The sequence below is a fragment of the Scyliorhinus canicula genome, chromosome 9, assembly GCF_902713615.1.
Source record: "Scyliorhinus canicula chromosome 9, sScyCan1.1, whole genome shotgun sequence".
In the NCBI taxonomy this organism is placed as follows: Eukaryota; Metazoa; Chordata; class Chondrichthyes; order Carcharhiniformes; family Scyliorhinidae; genus Scyliorhinus; species Scyliorhinus canicula.
The window spans coordinates 64935868-64948738 of record NC_052154.1 but is presented as its reverse complement, the minus strand read 5'-3'; the positions used below and the strand labels follow the sequence as shown (position 1 = coordinate 64948738).

Here is a 12871-nt window from a genome sequence, read left to right as displayed (position 1 = left end):
CTTCCAGCACCCTTTCTGGCAGTGTATTCCAGATCACAACAGCTCACTTAATTTAAAGAAAAGTGTTCCTTATGTTGCCTCTATTCTTCTGCCAACCTCCATAAGTCTATGTCCTCTGATTACTAACGCTTTTGCCACTGCTAAGAGTTTCATTTGATTTATTCTATCAAAACTGTTGAGAATTTTGAATACCTCTGTTAAGTGTCCTCTTTAGCCTTCTTCTCCACTTCGAGGAGAGCAATATCTTCAATCTCTACGTGTAACTGAAGACCTCTAATCCACTATTTCAGTAAATCTTTTCTCCACCACCTCTGAAGAGCCTTGGCATCCTTCCTGAAGTGTGATGTAACGATTGAATGTAATCGTAAAGCAGAAGCCTAACTAGTGTTTTTTTTTTTAAATACAGGGTTAGCATAACCTCCTTGCTTTTGTACTCTACTGTTTATAAAACTAACGATTTCATCTGTGTTCCTAACTTCTCAACTTGATCCACCAGCTTCAAAGATTTGTGTGCGTACATTCCCTGTCATCCCCTATTCTACACCACTTTTAAAATTGTACCATTTACTTTAGATTGTCTCTTTTCATTCTGTTACCAAATTGTAACACTTTGCACTTGCATTTTACATGGTATTAGGCAGTGTATACGGCACAGGAACAAGTAATTCACCCAAACAACTCCTGTGCCAATGTTTATGGTCCACCCAAATCTTCATATAAAGCTATCAAAATATCCTTCTGTTCTTCTTTTCCAAATATGCTTCTGTAGCTTTCTCATCTATTCATCTGTACTAGTCACCTCAACTACTTGTTGTGGATTTCATCATTCTAACCACTCTCTGGGGAAAGACGTTTCTCCTGAATTCTTCTATTAGTGACCAACTTGTATTTATGGACACTAGTTCTGGTCCCTTGCAAAGGAAGCATCATATGTACATATACTCAATCAAACTTTTTCATAATCTTAAGACTGCTTGTGATTTTTATCAGGTGACCCCCTCAGCCTTCTGTTGTGATTAATACCAGGACTGAGTGGGTATATCTTTTTAAGTAAATCTTTCTTGTACCTTCATTCCTTTTATAAAATGGAGGCCAAAACTGTTCACAGTGCTACTCAAAGTGTGATCTAACCAAGTTCTTATAAAAGATTGACATAACGACTGTGCTTTTTAATGTTGTTGAAATGGACAGCATTGCTTTGTTTGCTTTTTACGGCCATATTAACCTGAATCACTCTGTTTACAGCCGCATTACATTTTATCTACTGCATGGTCTTTTTCACTAATGTATGTCCTCCTGAAATATGCAGCTTTCTAATTGTTTACTACTAATCCAAGTTTCATGTCATCTGTGGACTCTGAAATTCCATCCTGTATACCAAAATCCAGATCATTAATGTACAGGTACGATGTCCAAAATCCAGCACTGTAGGGACCATAACCTATTCTGGATTTTGGATTAGGTAATCGGGCAAGGCACTATTTTTACCAGCAAATTGAGGCTTAATTTCCTGCAGGTTTTTTTTGGTCCGACCCGATGGATTCCTCTGGTGGATTCAAGATTGAGTCTGTAGGTCTTGGAGGTTCAACTAAAATGTAAAGCTTTATTTAGAAGATGTTAATGCTGCAGGCTGCAATGTTCGACTGCTCACTTGCCCACACAAATAATCGATGATGTCACACAATCGTTCCCTTAAAGTGCCTTTGTTCGACTAATAGGCTGCTTGTGAGGAAACACTATGAATACACATTTCCTCCCTTTCAAATCAAAAGACCCTGACACAATAAACAGTATAACATTAATAATCAATTAGTAACCTGAACAATCCATCAGCAGTCAATACTTCAGACGTTCCAGAGGTTGTCAGCGAACCTCGGGCATCTGTTTTTTAGTACTTGCTGCAACCTCTATTGTCATTGGCTTGGTGTGAATGTTGTTAGCGGTTATCTTAAACCAGAGTGTTCTGCGGTTGACTCTGTGTTTGATTTGCAAGTGCGATGCTGTTCTCCCCAATTGGTTCAGTTAGTGTCAGGTTCTCTGGAATCTCTTGGCACAGCTGGATTTTGACTGTCGATTCTGCATCTGACTGATTGGTTGTTGTCACCAAAAGTTGATCTGCAATCCATATTACATCATCTCAGGTTTGTACCATGTAGGAGATTGGTCCTGTCTGTGATAAGATGGTGGCAGGGATCCACTTTTCACTTGATATAATCTCTTGTCAGAGCCACTTGACCCTGCGAAAAATACAATACATTTTGCCTTGTTCTCTCTCCATATGACCTGATTCCTGTTCTTTGTTCTCAACAATTTATTTTGCCTTGGGTGATTTTAGCAAATTCCATTTAATCATTAACAACACCAGAGAATGCCAGTATTCCTGTACATGAGCAGGAATTGACTCAAATGTTAGCTTGTTCTCTGGTTAACTTTAACAAATGTTTCATCATCTGTACAAATGTTCTGCCAGCCCATTTGTGACAGGGTGATTGGAGCGGACCGAATGTATTGAATTCCCTTCTTTTTAATTTTTGAAAATAATCTTTATTGTCATAAGTAGGCTTACGTTAACACTTCAATGAAGTTACTGTGAAAAACCCCTAGTTTCCACATTCCGCACATGATCGGGTACACAGAAGGAGAAACCAGAATGTCCAAATTACCTAACAGCATGTCTTTCAGGACTTGTGGGTGGAAACCGGTGCACCCGGAGGAAACCCACGCAGACACTGGGAGAACATGCAGACTCCGCACAACGACCCAAGCCGGGAATCGAACCTGGGACGCTGGTGCTGTGAAGCCATAGTGCTAACCACTATGCTACCATGCTTCTGAACTCCTGGGATATAAACTGCGGTCCATTATCACTTACCAGTTGTTCAGAGTAATCAAATCTGCTAAAGATGTCATACAATCTCTCAATTGTTTTGTCCGATGACATTGACTTCATGACGCCAACTTCAGGCCATTTCGAATGAGCATCGACCAGAAAGAAAAACATGCCCCCTTCAAACGGTTCGGCCTAATCAACATGTATTATTATCAGGCCACTTCTGGTCATTCCCACGGGTACAACATGGATAATGGTGGCAGTTTCTGCACTTCCCGCTTTCTTCTTGATTTTGGCATCTTGCCCCAGACACCAGAAGTAGCTCCTGGCTGTCTCCTTCATCCTTACAATGCCACAGTGGCCTTTGTGTAATTGGTTTAATCCACATTTTCTTAATAATGGTGGAATGATGACTCTCATTCCCCAGAGGAGACAATCTACCTGTATGGATAAGTCAGGGGCGGAATATTTAACTTTAACTCAGTTTTTTTTTAAGCCATGCATCAAAGCACCATGTTCATAACCTCTGACAGTACTGGATCACTTACATGCTTCTTCTTGTCCTGTGGTAATAGGAGTGTTATCTACTCGAGGTAGAAAATGTTTTCACACAAACTGCTTATTAATGAACTATTTGATAAGAGTAGTCGGAAGAGTCCAACAGTATTGCCATGAAGGTTTGACTGATGATACTTGATCATGTATGTGTGTGCTGATGAGAACTATACCCATCTCTGCATTCTGCTTACTGCAATGATGGAATCCTGGTATGAGGATAACAAAAAGAATAGTAGTCCTAATACCAACCACTGGGGAACACTGTTGAATTATTCCTTTCACCTGTAAAACAACCATTCATTCACTGCTAATCTCCATTTTCTGTCTCATAGCCAGTTTTCTTATCCACTCTGCCATTGTCCCTTTAAATCTCCATAGGCTTTAATCTTTCTAATAAGTCTATTATGTGATATTTTTGTTTTCTGAAATCCATAAAAGCATCATCTATCGCACTAAGCCCATCAACCCTGTCATTGCTCTGGCAAAAGACTGACTCAGTCAAACAATATTTGCCTTCAACAAATATTTGATGATTTTCACTTGTTAGCCCATACCTTTCCAATTGTCAATTAATATTGTCTCTAAAGGCTTCCCCACCACTAACGGTAGACTAACCCCTGGCTTTATCCCTTTCTCGTGCAGTCCTTTGGCACCTCCCCCGTATGCAAAGAAAGTTGGGACCAGCTTTAATTTCCTCCAGTAACTTTGAATGCATTCCACCTGGACCAGGTGACTTTCCTACTCTCAGTATTGCCAACCTTTTAAATATATTTTCCCTATCTTTTTTTTGTATCCAATATTGCTACTGAAGTGCAGTGGTATACAGTCGGGAGGTAGTTGCCCTGGGAGTCCTCAACTTCTACTCTGGACCACATGAAGTCTCATGGCTTCAGGTTAAACATGGGCAAGGAAACCCCCTGCTGATTACCACATTCTGGCCACCATCAGCTGATGAATCAGTACTCCTCCATGTTGAACATCACTTGGAGAAAGCACTGAGGGTGGCAAGGGCTCAGAATATGCTCAGGCTGGGGGACTTCAATGTCCATACCAAAGAGTGGTTCGGTAGATCGAGTTGGCCGATCTATTATCGCTGCTTGCTGACCCACATTTACTCTCTATCTGGTAACACTTAATTTTTAAATTCTCATTCTCATTTTTAAATCTCTCCATAGTCTCCCTGTCCCCTATCTTTGCCACCTCTTCCAGCTCAACAAGCCTTTGAAAACAGTGCACTCCTCCAATTTTTGACCTCTTGTGAAGCTCCATATTTAATCATTTTAATGGTTGCCATTGTCAAGGCCTTAAACTGTGGCATTTCCTCCCTAAATCTCTGTACCTCACCACCTTTCTGCGCCTTTAAGATTCAGCTTTCAATTTACCTCTTTGTGGTCGTTTGTCCTAATAACTCCTTGTGTAACTCGGTGTCAAATTTTGTTTGCTAACAATTTTGTGAAGTGCTGTGGACATTTTACTATATTAATAAAGTTTATATAAATGCAAGTTGTTTCTGTAATGATTCCAAACCTGATGATATTATGATCCATATTCCCCGAATGCGCTACAAATGCCCCAACCACTTCCTGTGCGAACTAAATCCACTACGGTTTCCTTTCTTGGGTTGAAAACACAGCCCCCCCCCCCCCCCCCCCCCCCTCCCCTGTCCCTTCACTCCTCTCTCTCTCTCGCTGTCCTGTCAATTTTCCTATCCCCAGCTCCCTCTGGCTCCAGATATCACTACTGGCCTTGCCCATGTGTGCCTTGACCATTGCACTTAGTTTTGATTTTACGGGAAATTGACTAATACAGTAGTCCCCCATTATACCGCGCTCCGCAATACCGCGGTTCGCGATATACGGCGGGGGTGCTTATGGACCCCAACTTTTTTCGTGGGATCAACCCGGAGCTTTCTGATTACTTGAAAACGCTGAACTGGCATTTTCGATTAACCGGCATCACCCATTCTGCACGCATACGTTAAAACAATAAAAACAACTTTTAGATTAGCATTTTTAAAAAACCATAATACATGGCTTAAAAACTAGAAATTTGGACTTTGGGCGAGCGATGTACTAAGCGACCGTGAGATTTACAGTCTTCATGATTCATGTGGGGCGTTCAGATATCAATTGTCAACAATCCTTATCATGACCGAGCGCGGAAAATATTTTTGAGCTTATGTCATTAATCAAAGTATAGTCGTTCTAAACCAGTGTTTTGCGACAGCTTGAATTGCTCATGCGACGATTTCTCACGCATAATCTTCTTTTCCTTTACAATGCTTCGTGTTGCTAAATGCATCGATTCCCTGAGGTGTCCCAATCATTGTAAGACTATTACATCCACAATACCTGAAGCTACCCTGATAGGTTCACTTGTAATTATTCTTTCCCGCAGCAGAACATTATCTGGCCATGTGTTGCTCTTTCAAAATTTTCGTAGGCTATCCGCGGCTCGGTGGCTCGGTGGCTGTCTTGGACCCCAACACCCGCGGTGTTGGTAAAAAGGATTGCGGTATTACTTTCCAACAGAGAATGAATTAAACCTTCATGTTCATGTCCAAATAACCTGTGTTCTCTGCCACCTGAAGACCATTATTTTTCTTGACTTCCCCCATGTGCAGATACAAGGTGAAGTTATGAAAACAAAATAATATGGCATTGATCATCTTTTGTCCATCTTTGTGGTACTGTTTCTCAAAACCACTTCTCTATTGCATTCTTTTCACCTCTATTTTTGCATGTGAATTTTAAAGATTATTTAATGGGATGTGGAAGTTACTGGCTGGGCCAGCATTTATTGCCCTTGGACATGTAAATAAGGCCAACAGGAGAAGCCATTTCGGAGGGTAATCAAGAGTCAACTACATGTTGGTCTGGAGTCACATGTAGGCCAGACTAGATAAGGGCAGTAGATTATTGGAGTTTTAACACCGTATCAAAATTAACACAATTCAGAACAAATAAAAAAGAAAAAAACAACAGCAATCGAAGCAACACATTATTTACAGGTTGTCACAACATCTGTGACCCTCGTCCCCACGGTCACATTTCCTTATTAACAATTGCATACATACAGAGAATGTTTACATTTATAGTGACTGGGCGAGTCATGTCAAACGTTTTGTTTTCAGGGGTGGGTAGGCCATACCACTTCCCCGGTTTCTTACATGCAAGAGGGGCATGTGTCCCCCTTGGTGTAGGGTCCCTCCTCCCCGTTTTGCCCCTGTGTCGAGTGTGTATTCTCCTTTTTCTCAGTGGCTCCCTGATGATGACTTGGGATATTTTTGTACAGAATTCCCTCTCGTCCAGGAGGACTGTGTCCATCATTCATGCGGGGCGTTGGGCCCAGCCCTTCTCCAACTTTACCTCCATACAATGAGGCGCATGGTCGGAGATTAAAATCACGGAGTATTCTGCCCTCACTACCCCAGAAGCACCATTTTCCCTACGATGAGAAAGTCTATATGTGAGTTGATCTTGTGCACATGGGAAAAGGAGAATTATTTTTCTCTTGGATGGTTGAACCTTCATGGGTCTACCACTCCCAACCCCTAGCCCATTCCTGTTATGGCTCTCCCTGGGGTTTGATCTGCCCATTTTCGGGTATCTCAGACAATTAAAGTCACCTCCATGATGAGTCAGTGGGTGTGAGGGATTTCAGTCATACTTTTCTTGACCAACTCTACTTCATCCCAGTTTGGGGTGTATATATTTTCTAGTACCACTGGGGCTGCTTCATGGGTCTACTACCCCCCCCCCCCCCCCCCCCCCCCACCCCCAGGTCGGTCACTGTATTTGTCGCCATGCACGCTACTGCCCTACTGACTAATATGGCCACCCCCTTGTCCTGATGTCGATACAAAGGTTAAACATTTGCCCCACCCAGCTCTTCCTTACTCACAGTTGGTCCCTCTCTATTAAACTTTCTACAGAAGTCATATTGATGTCCACCCTCAGGCTTTTGAGATGGGTGAGGACTCTGGATCTTTTCACTGACCCGTTGAGGCCTCTCCTATTCCATGTAGCTATTATGATGGGGTGGGGGGTCCTTTGCTGCGCCCCGTGTGGTCAGCCGTATTTGCCATATGGGCCTGGCCCTGCTTGCTCGAGCCTGCCCTCTCAGGCCATTCAAGATGACCGCTGTCTGCTATCCTCTTTTTCATTGTCGACATGTGTGACCTGTTGTAGCTAGCCTTCTACTCCACCTCCCCCACCTGCTCCCTTTTTAATTTTTGTTTCCCCTGAACTTTTGTTTTGCCTCTTCCCTCCTGCCAGGTGTTCCCTTCCTCCCGGGAGGTGTGCCGCATCCTCCTCTTTTGCTATACCTCCATGCCCACCCAATTTGCCAGTGTAGCGGCTCCCCTCAATGGTCGGATTCCCTAAATAACTCCCTATACTTATCCCTTCTTGGATCCCTAAAACCCATGTTGCATTCATTGCCCTCTACTGATATTTCCCAGGTGGTGTTTCTGCGCAAACGTGTTGACCTCTGGGCATCAAAGCAGTACTCTTTGACCCGAAAGATGATCCAATGCTGGTGGGGTGGAGCATGCCAACCGGACCTTGCTTTTGTACAGTGTGGATTTGGCCCCATTGAATTCTGCCCAGTGCTTGGTCAGGTCTGGGTGGAATGTCCTTCCTGCTTGCATTCATATTTCACCCACCACAGGATCCGCTCTTTATGCTGCTACCTGTGGAGCCTCACAATCATGGCCCATGGTGGCACCCCATCCTTGGGCTACTGCCGAAGCGACCTGTGGGCACAGTCAACATCCGGGGGCTTGGCGAAGCCCTCCTCGCTAACCAACTTCGTGAGCATTGCTGACACATACTCCATGAGGTTCCTCCTCTCCGGAATCCCCAAGATCCACAGGTTTCGCCGACGCGATCGGTTCTCCTGTTCGTCAATTTTCTCCTTCAGCCCTTTGTGTCTTGACCAGCCTCGCCACCATCGCCTGATTCCCCCTGGTCGTGGCGAATTTTTCAAGGTCCTGTGTTGTTGCCTCTTGGGCCTCGAGCATCTGCTCCATTTTGCTCACAGCCTCCTTCATGGTTGTCGTTGCAGCCTTGACTGCCAACACCATGGCAGCCACGATTTCCTCCTTCATTGCTTGGAGGTGATGAGACCCCATCATTTTCTCCATCGGTCCCGGGGTCTGTGCTGGAAAGTCGGTGGGACCGTCGGTCGCGGTTCCTTGCCGCCACGCGGGCTCCGCTGCTCCAAGGTTTCCCTCTCCTCCTCCTCTGGAAGTTTTCTGGCTGAGTTACAGATTCTTCGGCGCTTTGGGCGGCATTGGGGTCGATGTGGGGTTGATTTGGGGGATTTTTCATTCTTTTGGGGTTAAAGGGTCTTAACCAAGGTTTCTAGACGTGAGCCACCTTTGTGTGACTGTTCAGCTCATGGCTGCCACCAGAAGTCCAGATGGGGGCTTTACAACAATTGACAATGGTTTCATGGTCATCCGTAGGCTTAAGTCCAGATTTTGATTGAATTCAAATTTCACCATCTGTTGTGTGAAATTCGAACCCAGGTTCCAGAGCATTGTGCTGGGTTTCTAGATTACAAGTCCAGTGGCAAAACCACTGTGCCATTGTCTCCCCAATTAGGTGGGTGTTGCTGCTGCTGCCCCTGTTGACTTTATTTACATGTATTCTAAAACTTGCCTTCCCTCAAATTCATCCTCCACCCTCCCAACCTAATCATGCAGTCATTGTTCAACCATAAACTCCCTTTCTCATCAATCCCACTACATTGCATGATCTCCCTCAGAATTTCAGACAGACCCCTTTAATGTTTCTGGCTTTCTCTATACTCCCCTGAATTTCACAACCTTCGCCATGCACTGTGATCTCCCCACAAATGTATTGGTCTGGATTTCACGGTCAGTGGCAGTCACTGCACTCAACACTGACCTTGAGTAAGCAGCCTAAAAAGATAAAGCAATCTTTGTGATGTGGATTTCACCTTCCCAACATTAGTTTGAATCTGACACCAAGTCAAAGGAATCTCCAGACATCTAACAACAATGATGTCATCAGCGGGGTAAGCAGCCAATTACATTGAAGTATTATAGAATGCTAACCGGGAAATAAAAGGCACTGATTATCACTTCTGATTGCATTTTATAGAGAGTGCAATAGATAATGGGGGCATTTACAGGGGATTAAGGTAGAAGCTGAAGTATCATAAACTTTTTTTAAAATAATATAAATGTGGAAAATTTCAAATCATAGAACCATAGAATCCCTACAGTGCAGAAGGAGACCATTCGGCCCGTTGAGTGCAGCGATCCTCTGGAAAAAGCACCCTTCCACTCCCCCACCCTATCCCTGTAACCGCACCTAATCTGCACATCCCTGTGCCCTAAGGGGCAATTTTATCATGGCCAATCCACCTAACCTGCACTGGGAGGAAACTGAAGCACCCAGAGGAAACCCAAGCAGACACTCAGAGAACGTACACAGGCAGTCGCCCAAGGCCAGAATTGAACCTGGACCGCTGGCACTGAGGCAGCAGTGTTAATCATAATGGAGAAATTTGGCATGAGAACAGAAGATATAGGACCGAAGTCGGCCATTCGGCCCATCGAGTCTGCTCCCTCATTCAATGTGACCATGACTGATCTGATAAGATGATTCTCAATTCCTACCTTATCCCCATAACCCGAGATCCCGTTGCTGATTTAAAAAATCTGTCTCTCAGCCTTGAACATACTTAAGACGCAGCCTCTATAGATCTCTGCAGTAAATAATTCCACAGATTCACTACCCTCAGAGAAGAAATTCCTCTTCATTCTGTCTTAAATGAGCACGCCCTCACTATGAGATTGTGCCCTTTTGTTTTGCATTCTCCCACAAGGGGAAACAACCTCTCCGCATCAATCCTATCAAACCCCCTGAGAATCCTATGGGTGCGATTCTCCGTCCGCGTTGGGCTCTCGCTTGAGTGCAACGTGGCCAGAGAATATCGGGAGAGGCTTGCAGCAAGCCTCCCGGGATTCTCCAGAGTTGGAACTCCGCCCCAAATGGGCGGGACCGAATGACGCTCGCAGAAGTAGATCATAAACCTACTTGCGACCTACCTGCGCGGGATCCACCGGCCTCCCTTCATTTGGCGGCCTCCCAGGGAGGCTGCTGCCGGCCACCAATCCGTCCTGGTCCACACAAACGTGGACCAGGCGGAACGGCACCAGGGGGTCTCTCGGGCCACTGGAGACCCCAGGGTGGTTAGGGTAAGTGCAGGGTGACTCCCTGGCCCTCCACCTGGCACTATCAAAGTGCCCGGGTGGCTTGCGAAGCTAACCGAAGCACAGCCAGGGTGGCAGTGCAAGAGTGCCCGTGCTGGGGTGGTACAGCCAAAGGTCAGGGGACTTGAGGGGCCATGTCCATGAAATGAGGGTGGTGAATGGGTTTGAAGGTTGGGGGAGTGCAGGACAGGTAAGTAGGGGCCTCCGGGAGGTTGGGTGGGGGTCCTAGAAAGGAGGGGTTGCTGTAAGGGGGATTGGAGTGGGGGGGGGAGGGTTTTGAAGATGGGGGACCCCCATAGCAGGGTGTCCTCACTTGGGAAGTGTGGGGTAGAGTCCATGTGTGTGACATTGCCCATGGGTGGGGGACCCACAAGCTCACTTAGAGATCGGGGCACCATTTCAAAATGGCGGCTCCTAATGCTAAAACAAATTCTAAGTGCCAACTAAACCGGTGAGAAACACCCCAGGGCCCCCAAAAATGACTAAGTGTCATTGAATAACGGTGGGGAACTCGTCAGCAGAGGGAAACTCCCTGGAAAAACAGACCACAAATTAACTTAGAAAGCTTTTGGGAGAATCGCGCCCAAGGTCACCTCTCATTCTTCTAAACTCCAATGAGTACAGGTCCAATCTACTCAACCTCTCCATACCCGGAACCTTCTCTGGACTACCTCCAATGCCAGTATATCTTTCCTTGGGTAAGGAGCCCAAAACTGTTCACGGAATTCCAGGTGTGGTCTAACTAGTGCCTTGTATAGTTTTAGGAAGACTTCCTTATTTTTGTACTCTATTTCCTTTGAAATAAAGGCCTACATTCCACATGCCTTCCATATACCTGCTGAACTTGCATGCTAGCTTTTTTGCGATTTATGCACGAGGGCTCCTAAATGCATCTGAGCTGCAGTCTTTCTCAATTTAAATAATACTCTGCTCTTTCTTCCCACCAAAGTGCGTAACTTCACATTTTACTGCATTATATTCCACCTGCCAAGTTTTTTCCCCTAACTTATATCTCTCTGTTGTAGACTCAGTGTCATCCTCACCACTTGCCATCGACCCATTTTAGTGTCTTCCGCAAACTTTGCAACAGTACATTCACTTCCCTCATCCCAGTCATTAATATATATTGTAAATAATTGTGAACCCAGCACTGATCTCTGTGGCTAGTTATAAGGTGCCATCCTGAAAATACCTCTGTTATCACAACTCTCTCTTCTATTAGTTAACCAATCCTCTATCCATGCTAATATACGGCCCCAACATCATGGGCTCTTATCTTATTCAGTAGCCTTTTGGGTGTTATCTTTTAGGAAATCTAAGTATATCATATCTATTGGTTTGCCTATATCTATATGGCTCGTGACCATCTCAAACAATTCTAATAAATTTGTCAGGCATGATTTCCCCTTTGTGAGGCCATGCTAACTCTGCTTGATTATATTATGTATTTCTAAATACTCTGCTATTACATCCTTTTTTTTTAGTTTAGAGTATCCAGTTACTTTTTTTTCCAATTAAGGGGCAATTTAGCGTGGCCAATCCACCTAATCTGCACATCTTTGGGTTATGGGGGTCAGACCCACGCAGACACTGGGAGAATATGCAAACTCCACACGGATAGTGACCCAGGGTCAGGATAGAACCCACGCCCTCAGCGCCGTAGGCAGCAATGCTAACCACTGTGCCACCGTGCCGCCCCTTATTACATCTGATTTTTGTCTCCCTTTTTGAATAAGGATGTTATATTGGCAGTTTTTCAATCCCCTGGGACCTTTCCACAATTTAAGAATTCTTGGAAGATTACTATCAGTGCAACCACAATCTCTGCAGCTACTTCCTTTAAAATCCTAGGATGTAACCTACCAGGTCCAGGGGACTTATCAGCCTTTAGCCCCATTAGTTTCCCGAGTATTTTTTCCTCTTGTGATAATTATTGTAATTATTTCTCCTTTCTCCACCACCCCCCCCCCCCCCCCCAACTTTTGCCCCTGTTTGGAGTGCTTCTATTGTGAAGACTGACACAAAATATTTGTTCAACTCCCCTGCCATTTCCTGATTCCCCATTATTATTACCCCAGTCTCATTATCGAAGGGACCCATGTTCACTTTGGGCTCTTTCTTTTTTTTTATGTTTAAAGAAACTCGTTACTGTCCGTTTTTATATTACTTGCAAGTTTACCATCATGGTTTATCTTCTGCCTCTTTTTTTGGTCATTTTTTCCTAAACTTTCCCA

General features: G+C 44.6%; 1 protein-coding gene across 4 annotated transcripts in view; it reads left to right on the top strand.

Moving 5' to 3' along the window:
* The window catches only part of ranbp10 (RAN binding protein 10), a 191097-nt gene that overhangs the window by 164427 nt on the left and 13799 nt on the right, over positions 1 to 12871 (top strand). The window lies entirely within an intron of this gene.